This window comes from Ipomoea nil, unplaced genomic scaffold (assembly GCF_001879475.1).
Source record: "Ipomoea nil cultivar Tokyo-kokei standard unplaced genomic scaffold, Asagao_1.1 scaffold3142, whole genome shotgun sequence".
NCBI classification, from domain to species: Eukaryota; Viridiplantae; Streptophyta; class Magnoliopsida; order Solanales; family Convolvulaceae; genus Ipomoea; species Ipomoea nil.
The window spans coordinates 1,353,045-1,367,770 of NW_017619570.1; the positions used below are offsets into that span (position 1 = coordinate 1,353,045).

General features: G+C 39.6%; 1 long non-coding RNA gene across 2 annotated transcripts; it reads left to right on the forward strand.

Moving 5' to 3' along the window:
• Nucleotides 1–514: 514 nt before the first annotated feature.
• On the forward strand, nucleotides 515–4,695 carry LOC109166994. Of its 2 annotated transcripts, none has more exons than XR_002051769.1 (3): nucleotides 515–740; nucleotides 826–1,414; nucleotides 3,945–4,695. It is a non-coding gene; the product is annotated as an uncharacterized LOC109166994 (long non-coding RNA). The 2 variants fall into 2 exon arrangements; XR_002051768.1 differs by having other exon boundaries at nucleotides 3,950–4,695.
• The last annotated feature ends 10,031 nt before the right edge of the window (nucleotides 4,696–14,726 follow it).

The window sequence follows — 14,726 nt, forward strand, 5'->3', positions numbered from 1 at the left end:
CAGGATGACGTTGTACCGGTTCGGAAACACATCGTCTTCTTCGCTCTGGTACGAACTCTACTACATTGAATCCAAAGGGAGGATGAAGAAAGGCGACTATATTTGGTAGATTGCTTACGGCAGTGGATTCGAATGTAACAGTGCGGTCTGAAAATGCAACCGGTACCTTAAAAAACCAACGATGGACCATGAAATTACATATATATCCTAAAAAATCACAGTCAACAAACGGTCAAATAGACAGAGGATCAAATTGTGTTAAAATTATAAAGTTAAGGACTTAATTGGTTGAAATTAAAAGTTGAGGATCAATTTGTGAATTTAGCTATAGTCGAAAGACCATTTTGGGTATTTACTCTTTCTTTTAACTAAACCAGCCAAGCAGCCCAATTAAATCATTTATATATTACACATATAGAGCCCAAAACTACAGCCCATACCCGACCCAACCACTCCCCATATAAAACCCAAACTCACCCATCTTAACCCAAATTCCCCTCCCCCATTTCCCATCGTCTTCTTCGCCTGTCTGTCTAAAAACTCTCGCCCTCAACAGAAATGGAAACCAAGCAAATTCTTTCACCACAAATCCCAATCCAAGCTACGCATGACCCAAAATAATACAAATATGCTTGCAATTCCATCATTTCAACCTCTTAAACCCAGTACACAACTGATTCAAACCCTTCTACGATAATATGGTCTTCAATGGCAGCGCATGAAAGATCCTACACTTTCAGGTAATTTGTTTTATTTTACAATATATAAAAGTAATTTTAACTATTTTCCGAGAAACCCAAATTCATTTCTTCATGTAATTTGTAGATAAATACACATCCGACATATGTGTAAAAACGCAGAAGGGTTTTGAAGCTGAAAACGAGTTCGAAGAAATGAAGATAAGTATTCTATTACCTAAAATTTACAATAAAATATTTAGCTAAAATATTAAATCAGTTGATCTGGTAAATTTTTTTGTCGTGCATGTATATTTTTTTGCAATTTAAGTTGAATAATTGACCATGTTATTTGTTGAAATACGATACTAAATTTGTTTAAGTATGTAATATTTAGTTGTATTGAACATGCAAGATTATTACTTGAACATTTGTGTTCATAAATTCTCACAAGGCAGATGAAGAGAATAATAATCTGATGCCTTGTATTTCTATTTGTATTTGTTCTAAATGATCTTAAATTTCAGTTGCCATGTTCAGACAGTAAATGGTAACAGCAAATCAGTTTCCATGGACTGTCTATTGATCTGTAATTTTTGTTCTTTAGGGAGCAATTCAGGTAGAATTTTGAACTGAATCCTTTATAATGTTGATGATGATACAGATCATGGAGAGATGAAGAATTATACACATGCTCCCTTCCTGAGTTTGATGATTCAACTTCCATTATTCAATAGGTAAGTTTCAGTTTATACTTCTCAATTATTTATTTTTTGAGTGCTACCATTATGTGATGAATATTTATGTGTATTATTAGTTAGAGTGCCAATTGATTAGAACATTGAGTACATAATGAATAACTAAACTCTCCTGAATGTCTGAAGTATCTAAACAATCATTTCATTTCACTAAACTAAAACATTAGGTATTAACTGATGTAGGTAACTTAAAAATGTTCTTCTTGGGAAATGCTTATGTGATTATGCCAGTCCATAGGTGTGTAGGAAAACTCCTCCAGTTTGTATGATTTGATTCTGATGAGTCAAATTTTACCTGCAAAAGGGACATGGAAGTAATCCAAAAATCAAAGTATTAAAATGCATACTTTGTCTCTAAAAAAAATGCATACTTTGTAAATATCTGTGGGTGAATTTAGTTTGGACCCATCACTGCTTTAAATTTAGCTTAGAAATCACTGCTTTGAATCTGTGTTACAATTTGATTTGATTTTTTCTTGTAAATATCTGTGGGTGAAAATGCTGGATATGGCAGTGATAGTGAGTATAATAAACTAAGTGGTGATGATGAGAATATTCAAAATAGGGATGACATAGAGTTTGATGAACATATAGATTATGGAGTTGAAGATAGTGGTTTAATGAATAACTTAGAAAATGAGGTGGGCAGTAAGGCTTTGCAAAGTGATATATTTGACCACAACTTTTCTGATGATGCTTCAATTATGGAATCAGATAGTGATGGTGCGATAAGTGGTGGATTATGGACTAACTTTAGGGCAAGTACAGATATGAATGATCCTAAATTCACTCTAGGAATGACATTTGCCTTTAAGCAAGAATTTAAAAATACTGTTCATAACTATGCCATTAAAAATGGAAAAGATCTAAAGTTTGTGAAGAATGACAAATCTAGATTTATTGTAGAATGTAAACAAGAGGGGTGTCCTTTCAGAATAAGTCTTAGAAAAGTAATAAACTCTTTGTCATGGAGGATTTTAAGGATGGAGGAAAAGCATGAAGGATGTTCATGGACTTTTGATAATACAATGATGAATTCAAGTAAAATAGCCAAGAGGTGGAGCAAGGAAATCAATTTTCATCCTGATTGGGAGATGTTAAAGAAAGTTTTTTGAAAAAAAAAAAAGAGACCGTACAAGTCTATCCATCCCCCTCTAGACTTGTACCTAACCCTCACCAAGACCACACTATGTGACATGACAATACCCTGTTAAAATCCATTCATGTTAGTGATGCTCTAACTCCATTTAGATGTGCAGTTGATATAGAATCAAGAATTTGGGAGATAATATTTTTCTTTACATTATGAACTCCAATATGTTTATGTAATGTTCCTTCTATGTAAGATGAATTAAGGCATCCTTTTCAACTTCAAGACTTTGACACCATATGATTAGTCTTGGATTAATGTTATGTTGCAAGAATTTATCCTTGGAGTATGTCATTCTTGATAATTGCATTCTATTTGTTCTTCTTATTTTTTTTTCTTTTTAATTATAATCTAAGTTGTTGTATAATATTATCTAGTATGTTTCTACGTAGTTATGCTCCCTATCTAGTATTTTGTATTTAGAGTAATTCTCCTTATATTTCCATATTCTAAAATTAAATGTGCATTTCTTTTACATTTATTTTTTATTCTATTCTAATTTAGCTTCAACAATGTTGTCTAAAATAAAAATCCAATCTTAACATTATTTTGCTTGTTCCAAAATTAAACTTATAATTGCAATATAGAATACAACAAGATTATAATAAAACTAGTTTTTTACATGCGCATTGCGCGACTAATTTAATGCCTAACTTTTATATTTAAATAAATAATTCAAAGTATATCAATGCAAGATTATATAGGAGAAGTTCATTATAGTTGGCATTAAAAATTAATGTTTACACTTTTCTAAAAACAATTATCCAAATACTTATTGTAGTTGGTATGATATTAAGTAGTAGATGCTACTTTTGGTTTGAATTGCTCTAAGTTTTGTTAATTCGCTGTTGGATATGTTTGTCATTGTCTTTGTCTTCATTGCTTGCCCGCTTTTTTTGTTGGTAGTGTCTTATGCGCAATTGGGTTACTAGTGCTAGTTTGCAAAATGAACATATTTGAATCTAAAATAGGTCAACAATATTATTGTTATTTTCAGGTGATTGTTGTTTCAATTTCATAATTATATTAGATTTAAAGGTGCTGGTTTTGTTTTATGAGTTGCAATCATGAATAGCGTCAGAATAATGAATATACATTACTTGCAAAAATTGAATGCTAAAAACATACCAAAATAATTGATAGAGAAGGGCAAAATCATATGATCATCGTATCTCTTCCACTTATATCCGGGAGAACACTAAGCTAAAGGGAGCCACACACTAGCTACCTTCAATCTGATTCGCGCAACCAAAAAAAAAAAACTTGACGACTCTACAAAATCTCCAACTCTAGAGGAATCAATCCTAAAATCTGGTTTATATGAAATTGCAATTGTACTAAACTTTTTGCATTTGATAGAACAGAGGGGTTTGAATTAGAAACATTGTTGATAGATAGCCCCAATCGGGCACTCAGCCTGGAAGAACAGAGGTAGTCAGTCCTGATTACTTGGGACGCTTAGCAGTTCAAGGGAAGAGGCCTCCTTCACAAGCAACGAATGGCATGGGCACCCGGGCGACCAGGCTCCGCAATTGGTGTGTTGCCGACCGGGCTACTAGTTGTCCCGGATGGGCGACCAGGCTGGGTAGTCAGCGTGTCCCCGATCGAGTGCGCGTCCCAGAGGCAGTTAAGGTTGAATTCCGTTGAGATTCTTTCCTTGGGCGGCAAGTAGTTTCCTTTTCTTATTTTAGGCAATTAATGCGCCGGTCTTGGTAGTTTCCAATGCATAATTTTAGTTATTTTCCTTCTTCTTGCCTTATAGAGGATCTAACTCCTTGTATAAATACCCTCTCGGCTTCATCTTGTAACGAGTATGGAATTCAAGTTATTAACCGAAGATGCCATAGAATCGGCTCTTTGAGATTGAAAGCGAGCTCTTGACTCGAGGGTGGTTACTCTGCCCCTTTGTTCTCAAATACTTTATTCCTTTTAACCTAGTATTTTACGGTAGTGTTGGCCCGCCGAACGACTGCCCTAAGCCGTAAAACCAACAATTGTTATTATTAAGCAGGAGTCACCACTTATTGTTATGGAATCGGTTGAAGAGGCAAATAGTATGGGCCAATTAAATGTCTTAGGAATCAAAGATCTTGACTAGTTAGGCTCAATCGATTGCTGCAACTCCCTCGTCTTCTACGTTTGCTTCAATACCCCATAAGGTTGATGAAGTCACAACAGACGCTGACTAATTGTTGTCAAAAATAATAATAAGTACTACGGGTTTTGTTGTTCCACTGAGGATTGGGAGTTAGGCAAATACTTGTGTAATAATCAATTCTCTAAGCACCGAAATATGAGATCAATGCATGAGAATCCAAGCAATCAACTCAGGAATAAATCATAGTGATAACAATGATAAAATAACTAAATAATGGATTAACGATAAGGAATGTAAATAGGGAATGGATCAAGGATAACCTCCTCCAAAGGCCGAGCACTGAGGCGTTGCTGGTCTGTGCAATCACCCGGATGCCTACCCCCCCCCCCCCCATCCAGATCCCAAAACCCAGCCCGAGTGGTTTTGGATTGCGAATATCATCAGTTATAAGCAGGAGTCCGAGCTGCCTGACAAGAAGGAAGACGCCGACCGCATGCGTAGAAGGGCCTAGTCCCACAAGATAATGCATGGCCAGTTATACAAACGATCCTTCGGAGGACCATTGTTGCATTGTTTGCCTCCCGATGAGGCTAAGATTGTCATGATAGAGGCTCATTGAGGGATCTACGTAGCACACCAAGGTGCCAACACGTTGGCTCGAAAGCTCATTATTCAAGGTTATTACTGGCCGACTATGGTGAAAGACTGCGTGGAGGAAGTAATGAGATGCCCGACCTATCAGTCGTTTGCAAAAAGGGATACCCAACAAGCCACCTTTTATACCCCGGTCACGACGGCGATCCCCTTTGCCAAGTGGGGAGTCAATTTACTTGGGTCGTTTCCCCAAGCCCCCGGCCAGGTGCGTTTCTGCATAGCAGCCGTGGATTACTTCACCAAGTGGGCCGAAGTCGAACCCTTGGCCACCATCACAAAGTACCAATGCCAACGTTTCGTTTGGAAAAATATTATTTGTAGGTTCGGGCTGCCTGAGCAGTTGGTCACGAACAATGGGAGGCAGTTGACAACCGAGCATTCGCAACGTTTTGCGTCCAACATGGGATCCAACATATCTAAGTGTCTATGGCTTACCCCTAGCCAAATAGACAAGTAGAGAACTTAAATCTTACCCTCTTGGATGGTTTGGGGAAAATGTTAGAGGAGCTTGGGGGTACTTGGGTCGAGCAACTGGAAGAAGTCTTATGGGCATATCGGACGACTCCCCGTAGAGCAACTACTAAAATCCCCTTCTCGCTAGCATACGGGTTTGAGGCAAAGGTCCCAACTGAGATTCAAGTACCCAGTTGGCGAATACTATTATACAATGATGAAGGCAATGAGGAAACACTGCAAATCGAAAAGAATTTCCTGGAGGAAAGGAGTGATGCAACTTATGCTCGAATGGCCAAATTCCAACAAGCGGTCAAGCGCTACCAGGACAAGAGGGCCCGGGTACGATATCACCAAGTAGGCTATCTGGTCTTACGCAATTGGAGTGCCAGTCGGCCAATCGAAGGAGGGAAAATGACGATAAAGTGGGAATGACCTTACAAAATAGCGGAAGAAGTTTACCCAGGAACCTATCGACTGGAGACCACAGAGGGCGAGCCAGTGGAGCGCACTTCAAACGCTCACCATTTGAATAAGATCTATCAATAGTTAGTTAGCCTTCGTTTCATTTCAAAATAATTTGTTATAAGTCCTTACTGGCCAAAAGCTTTACTAGTTGCTTGTTACCTAGTCATTTAGCAATAAAGTTCGGATTAGTTCGTTATGATGCTGGTTGTAATCAATCGGGTCTATTTAGACGTCTCCTCTCCCAGCGAGGATGGCTGACTGCGCCTTTTCAGGCGGCCTTCTCAGGCATGAAGTTTGGGTGTGCGGTCACGCCACGGGCAAGTTTGGAAGATGTCACCCCTCCCAGCGAGGAAGGCTGACTGCGCCTTTTCAGGCGGCCTTCTTAGGCATGAAGTTTGGGTGAGCGGCCACACCGCAAACAAGTTAGGAAAACCTATCACCCTTCCTAACGAGGACGACTGACTGCGCCTTTTTAAGCAACATTCTCAGGCAGGAAGTTTGGGCATGTAATCACGCCGCGAGCAAGTCACTGAGGGACTTGGCAGTTTTTGGAGTTCATCATGTCTCTCGGGGGCTCGCAGTCAGTCAGCCTCGACCACTGAGGGACTTGACTATTTTTTGGAGTTCGTTTTGTCTCTCAGGGGCTGGCAGGCAGTCAACATTACCCACTTTTTTGGAGGTCGTTATGTCTCTCGAGGGCTCGCAGGCAGTCAGCCTTGCCCGCTGAGGGACTTGGCTATTTTTTGTAGTTCGTTTTGTCTCTCGGGGCTCGCAGGCAGTCAGCCTCTCCCACTGAGGGACTTGGCTATTTTTGGGAGTTCGTTTTGTCTCTTGGGGGCTCGCAGGCAGACAACCTCACCCATTAAGGGACTTGGTTGTTTTTGGAGTTCGTCTTGCCTCTCAAGGGCTCCACTGAAGGACTTGGCTATTTTTTGGAGTTCGTTTTGTCTATCGGGGGCTCGCAGGCAGTCAACCTCGCCCACTGGGGGACTTGCTGTTTTGGAGTTCGTCATGGCTGATGAGTGTAATTTTATACTTTATTTTATGATGGTTGGATTAATAATTTTTATTAATTAGTTATACTTTTATGCATAATCATATTAAATTATTATTTATTTTATATTTATCTAATAATTATAAATAACTAGAATTATAATGTAGTACGTAGTTAGGTTAGTATTAACAAGTTATTTTTATTTTGAGTTTTAATGTGGGTTATGTAAGTAAAAAAAAACACAAAAAGAAGAGTTATTATTTGTTGTGGAAACTCTTTCAACAAATTAAAGCCGGCCAACAATGCAAAGCGGAAAAGGAAATCCTGACCGAACAAAAAAGGAGATATTGGAGCCTTCTTCGGCCAGGCAACGGCGCCAAAAATTGATGGACAATTTTAATTATGTCCTCGCAAGTGCACGTATCAATTGTAGTGATAATGTGCAAAGCAAGGGTCTATCCTGCAGGAAATTGTAACGATGCAATTTAATTAATTTGAAAATAATTGGAAGGAATAAATTAAAGAGTTTACCAAGAAGTCTGATTAAATCAAAAGTAGGCAGAGAACTTAGAAAAACTAAATAATCAAAAACTAGGAACAAAGGGAAATCACAGACAACTTGATATGTAACAGAATGACAAAAATCTAAAAACATGAATTCAATACCACTACTAATTCTGCACTCTATGCCTAATACTACCAATCATTTAAATATCAACCCTTAAAATCAATTATAATAAAGCTTAGCAGATAAAAGCAATTTAATAAAGCAAATATAATGACGATTAAAGTAATTTAATAAAACAAATATAATAAAACTTAGCAACCTAAAGTAAATAGAGTAAAACAAATGGCTTAGTGGACATTACACTCAATTAGTATCCACGTAGCATACAACTCCACAAACTACAATTTGAGTGATTATCAAAGTGAATGGTAATTGAAGAAGAAAGAATTAAAACTAGGAGAAGACTCACCAAATTCAACCTAAATCAAATTCAGAAATATTCTATCACAATGCATGGAGGAAACAAGGATCAAGGCATTTATTAAAAATAAAATGCAAATGCTCGTCTCTTCTAAAGTTCACTCATTATGTTTCTGTTTATGACTTTTTCCAAAGAGAACTTTCCCAAAAAATCTCGCCATTTTATGCCAGGCATGTTTGAGTTTTCAATTTTGTGTGTACTCATAAACCAGACCACAACACTTATTTTTATATATATATTTATGGTACATGTGTAGGTGGTTGATTCAGCGAAGTAGAATATCTAAAATATTGTAAATAAAATAAAATAAATAAAACACTCTCATTTATTTTATTTTTTAAATATTTTTTTTTTCATTTCACCTCACTTATGCCACAAAGTGATCCTTGAACCAACACATTACACCACAATTTATAGCACTCAAGAATTATTTAAGAATTTGAAAAAGGTTATATAAAGTGAAATCAACATATAAACCATTGAAGAAAATGCATAAAACATATAAGGGTATTTGTGATTTTGCAAATTCTATTTATGATATTTTTTTGTTTTTGTCTATTTTTGATTTTTTTGTTTTTTGTTTTTGACAAAGTTATTCAAAATATAAAAATAAAGAAATTAACAACTAGCCACATGCAATATACATACTAAGAGCTGTCAAAAACCTGCATTATTTCTATCAATTAGTATTTAAAAGACTATAAAGATAAAGCTCAAACTCATGCTAGAATTTTAAAATAAATAGGTTTAAGAAAATTAAAAAATTTGAAATTTTTTAATTTTTTGTGATTTGTGGGTAGAACCCCTTCCCCATACTTATTTTCAACATTGTCCCCAATGTTGTGAGAGGAAAGAAAAGAAGATGAAGAGGGTCCTTCCTTGTTAGATTTTTTATTTGTAGAATTCTCATATAGTCATGCAGTGTGAGAATAACAAGAAGAAACCAATTTATCAACGCCATTCAAAAGACTTTCTTTTTGGATTTTATCAAACTCCAACTTACCATCTTCGGTAAAATTCAACCCCTTAACTGCAAAAACTTTGTTAAATCTATCAGACAAATTCATAGATGTAAAAATTGGGAACTCAACAGTTTCATCAAACACATTTTTGGTCAATTTGTCTGCTTGATCATCAATAGGGATTGGGGGCACAGAGAGCTTGGGAGGCACATAAGGATTATCAGATTTATGAAATTGAGGTTCATCATTTTCAACAATAATATCATCAACATCATTATTCAATTTTTCAATATGTTTTGAAATGGTATTATCTTCTAACTTGTTTTCATTGATATCACCACTTCCTATAGCCTCAGTTTCCTCAGGTTGACTAGGTAACTTACCTGGCACATGCCCTTGCAAAAATTTAGCAATTTGCTCTAAATGTACTTCCAATCTTTTAAAGGTGGCCTCATTTTGTTGGAATCATTGTTCATCTTCTCCTTGTTGCATCTGGTGCTCATAAGCTTCTTGTTGCATCTGGAACCATTGATCATGTGCTTCTGATTGCCTATTGCAAGCCTGAATATAATCATTCAAGAAGTCCTCCAAAGATTATTTTTCAGGTTGGGGTGGAGTTGGTTGAAAATCATTTTGATTATTATCCCAATAAAGATTGAGATGACTAGATTGAAAGTCATTTTGATTAGTACCCCAAAAATTAGGATGACTTGATTGAAAATCATGATTATCATCCCAAGAAATATTAGAATGGCTTGGTTGAAAATCATTTTGATTATTATTAATGTCTCTCAGGGGCTCGTAGGCAGTCAGCCTCGCCCAATAAGTGACTTGGCTATTTTTGGGAGTTTGTTTTGTCTCTTGGGGGTCTCGTACGCAGTCAACTTTATCCACTAAAGGACTTAAACAAAATTCACTAAAACAAGCAGGGGACAGAAGACAAGAGAATGTTTTATTTCAAAAGGGCTCGTAGCGGGTAGTCAGATTACATGCAGAAGGGTAAAAGAGGAGGGGATTCCTGAGCTACTACTCTAACTGTCTGATTGGCCAGTGGCTCCCACCGATGGTCTAGAGAAGGCGTCAGTCAAAGCGGCAGCAGTCGGGGTTGAGCGGTGCCTCAACAACTGGTCGCCCAGATCGCCCTCATCCTCCTCGTCCAGATCAAAGAAGACAGGATCTTTAGCCCCAGCCAGAGCTTCATGGTGGCCACCCATTTGTCCAGCCGCCTAATGGTCTTGGTCGATTGCCCCTGGTCATGTGCGAGGGTAGCTGGATCTGTAGTGTAGTCCACTAAGGGAGTCAGGAACCTATAGCGGTGAGGGCTGAAGTCGTTGTATCTCCTCCGTAGGACGACATAGATCTCCTTTTGGATGTCCATCATCCCAGGCTGATAGTCCTCGGTGCCCGTGATAGACAATTTTAAATAATGTCCTCGCAAGTGCACGAATCACTGTAGTGAATAGTGTGCAAAGGCAAGGGTCGATCCCACAGGGAATTGATAATATGCAATTTAATTACTTAAAGAATGAAAATATAAAATTTAAAATAAAGTTTCAATCGCAGGAAACCAAATGAAAACAACTTAAGAAAATATAATAATCAAGAGCCGAAAGAACAGAATTGATAATTAAAATGGATTAACTAAATGAAATTACAGGCAAGAAAAATAATTGAATAACTATGGAACGAAATAGAAGTGAATAAAGACTAGGAACCAAATTTTAACATAATTAATCACAATACATAATTATAGAATAAAACATAAATATTGAATTGTCAATATTAAAACTCATATTAATCCAGATTGTTCATTGTAAATTGAATTATAAACACGTACAGTTCGTATGTCGTCATTAGGCATAACAAATATTAAGCATCACTAAATCAAATTTAACTGGCAGCTTTGTTTTCTTATCACAATCTCAATTCCCAACAATTCACTATTGCTAATTGAATGTCAACGGATTAACTCAATATGCATTAACTGGGAAAAAAAACAGAAGAAAACAATATGTAATATTAAAAGAGAAGGAACCAGAAAACGATGGTTGCTGCTACAAAGAGGAATTGTTGTTGCTAGAATTAATCTTGCAGATAATTAGAAAAACTGCTTGCCCAGAAATCGACACCACCGCCGGAAATTGCCGCCTCCGGAATTGTTCCGGAGTTAATTATGATTAAGAAGGTGAAGCTTGGCCATCTTTTATACTGTTCCGGATCAACGGCTTCCTCCAAACTTGCCCATCAAAATTGCCCGGTCATTCAGCTTTTCAATCGGATTTCCCAAAGACTGGATCTGCTATGCGTCCGATTCTTGTTCGCCTTATTCGACTAAACTGTTGCGTCTCTCCTTATTTCTTAATAATAATAATAATAATAATAATAATAATAATAATAATAATAATAATAATAATAATAATAATATTAGAGACCATATATAACTAATCTACATTTATTAAACTCCTACTGAACATGTACTACTAAAATTATAATTATTATTATTAAAGCATACTAGGCTACTTGGTAGGTACGGAAGGCGACCCCATCAAGCAGAAAGTCGGCATCGACCTCCTCAACGGACTCAAGGTCCTTGGAGAAGATAACCTTCTCCAGCCACTCGCTCACCGGGTACTGACCCTTGTGGATGGCCTTTGACTCGTTGGCCTCGGGGCCGACCAGTAAGCTCTTGGCAGCCGGCGCTTCGACATGGGTCTCCCCCGGACATTTGATTCCCAACCGACGAGGAGAAGGAGCGGTACTAGCTGTAGTTGGGGTGGTCGACCTCCTCCGCCTAATATCTATGGCGGACCAGACAATGACAGTCGGCGAGCTACCGATGACCAGTGGAGCTGAGTTGCAGACAGCTTGTAGTGGGGTGGAGTCGGTCGAGGTGGCCATGCCCTTACCCTTATCTGTGGTAGTCAGGCGGGCACGGCCAAAAGCACGGAGCAGCGCTCAGCAGTCAGCCATGGGTTCTTCGGACGATACCTAGGACGGAGCAGTGTCGTTACAGCTAAGTTCAACGGCAGGCTGAGGAATCGTGTGGCGCGTGTCCAGAGTCCCCTCGTCTCCTTGCTCGTCCTCTTCCGACTCCCTTGAGGACGACTCAGTATCGTTGTTCCCTGCAAACAAAACCTAGAAGGTCTGTACACAATTCCAACATTCAGGCAGTCAGTCAGGATTCATAAGCAAACCTGTATTGGTCGCATCGTCCGACAAGATGCCAGCCTTCTACATGGCCCCTAGTCGCGACCAGCGCCTGGCGGATATGAGCTCACCCTCAGTGATCCGCTTGACCAGGACAGCAGATCGTCTGTGCGGGGTGGCCTCTTCTCGAGGCGATAGTACCACAACTGCCAAGCAGACAGGAAGTCGAAGACAGGTTGGGAGTCGGCCGGGAAAACAAAAAAGAACTCCTCCTTCCCGCCTTTATGGGATAGGATTTTAGTTTGTCCAGGAATTTGCGATCGTCCAAGGAGTGGATCTGAACGTACCCCGGAGTGCCGAAAGAGTTGGTGGAAGAGGGGTAAAGAGGCCGGCACCTCAAGATGGTGGCAGTAGGTCAGAAAGGAGACCAGGAGATGGTAGGAGTTAGGCACCAACTGCCCGGGCACTATGCCATAGTATCGGAGGAGAAGGGAGAGAAAATGAAAGACAGGAACTCGGAACCCACAGCGGACCGACTAGTAGTGGATCCCCACGTATTTGCCTCCGGGGGGTCGCTGACCAGCCGGTTTCCTGAGCGTCGAGTTACCATAGTCGTGCCCAACAACCGGCGGGCGTGCTGATAATCGACTTCGGGAAGGATGGAACGGTTGCCGACCGGGCATTCCAAATTGTCAAAGTGGCCCGGCTCCCTGTCAATCAGGGGGTCTACAGGGGCTAATTAGGTGGGGCCCTAGGCCGCTGCTGGAAGAGAAGTGGTGGCCGACAGGTTAGAAGTTTGGCCCTGACAGGCACCGGAGGTAGAAGCAGCGGGCGGTGGCGGCGAAGATATGATAAAAACGGAAGAAAGAAAGGATAGGGAAAAGCGAGAGGGTTGACCTTGACGAAAAGAAAGGGACGACGGTCGGAGGGAAGACGAAACTGACTCGAGAAGAGGTAAAGCACCGGTCGCCAGAGAAGAAGAGGAGGAAAGGAGTTTTCTGAAATTTGGAGAGATAGAGAAGTAGAAGTGCGGAAAGGGAATGAGTAGAAGGGCACGACTATTTATAAGTATGGCCGGCTGGCCAGAACGCGACACGTGTCCCTCATCGAACGGTGGGGAGAAATGTAACGATTGACGAGACGGTTACGAACAGACCCGCCTCGAGGCTGTAACCGGTGAGAATCGAGGAGTTGCCATAATTACCTGTCAGTGACCGTACCTATTCTCGGAACCAGTTAGGAAGGTGGCGAAACGAGTCAGCATCACAACACACGCTTAGCTGAGTGCCCGTCTAGGCTAAAGGAAATGGCGAGAAATTAGTCGGGAGCTTGAGTACTGCACTTGGTGGTTTTATTATACTTTTCTAAGTCGTCACTCGGCTAGACTTCGGAAAAGTGAGGGACTGGTGATAGATACCCCCAGTCGGGCACTCAGCCTGGAAGAACAGAGGTAGTCAGTCCTGATTACTTGGGACGCTTAGCAGTTCAAGGGAAGAGGCCTCCTTCACAAGTAGCGAAGGCATGGGCACCCGGGCGACCAGGCTCCGCAATTGGAGTATCCCCGACCGGGCTACTAGTTAGCCCAGATGGGCAACCAGGTTGGACAGTCGGCGTGTCCCCGACTGAGTGCGCGTTCCAAAGGCGGTTAAGGGCGGATTCCGTGGAGATTCTTTCATTGGGCGGCAAGTAGTTTCATTTTCTTATTTTAGGCAATTAATGTGCTAGTCTCGATAGTTTCCAAAGCATAATTTTAGTTATTTTCCTTCTTCTTGCCTTATAGAGGATCTATCTCGTTGTATAAATACCCTCTCGGAGTCATCTTGTAATGGATCCGGAATTCAAGTTATTAACGTTACTCTGCCCCATTTTTCTCAAATACTGTATTCCTTTTAACCTAGTATTTTATGGTAGTGTTGACCCGCCGAACGGCTGTCCTAGGCCGTAAAACCAACAATTGTTATTATTAAGCAGGAGCAACCACTTATCGTGATGGAATCGGTTGAAGAGGAAAATAATACGTGCCAATTAAATGTCTTAGGAATCAAAGATCTTGACTGGTTAGGCTCAATCGATTGCTGCATCTCCCTCGTCTTCTACGTTTGCTTCAATACTCTATCATAAGGTTGATGAAGTCACAATAGATGTTGACTGATCGTTGTAAAAAATATTGATAAGTACTACGGGTTTTGTCGTTTCACTGAGGATTGGGAGTTAGACACGTACTTGTGTAATTATCAATTCTCTAGGCATCGAGATATGAGATCAATGCATGAGAACCCAAGAATTTAACTCAGAATAAATTATAGTTATAACAATGATAAAATAACTAAATAATGGATTAACTATAAGGAATGTAAATAGGGAATGAACCAATGA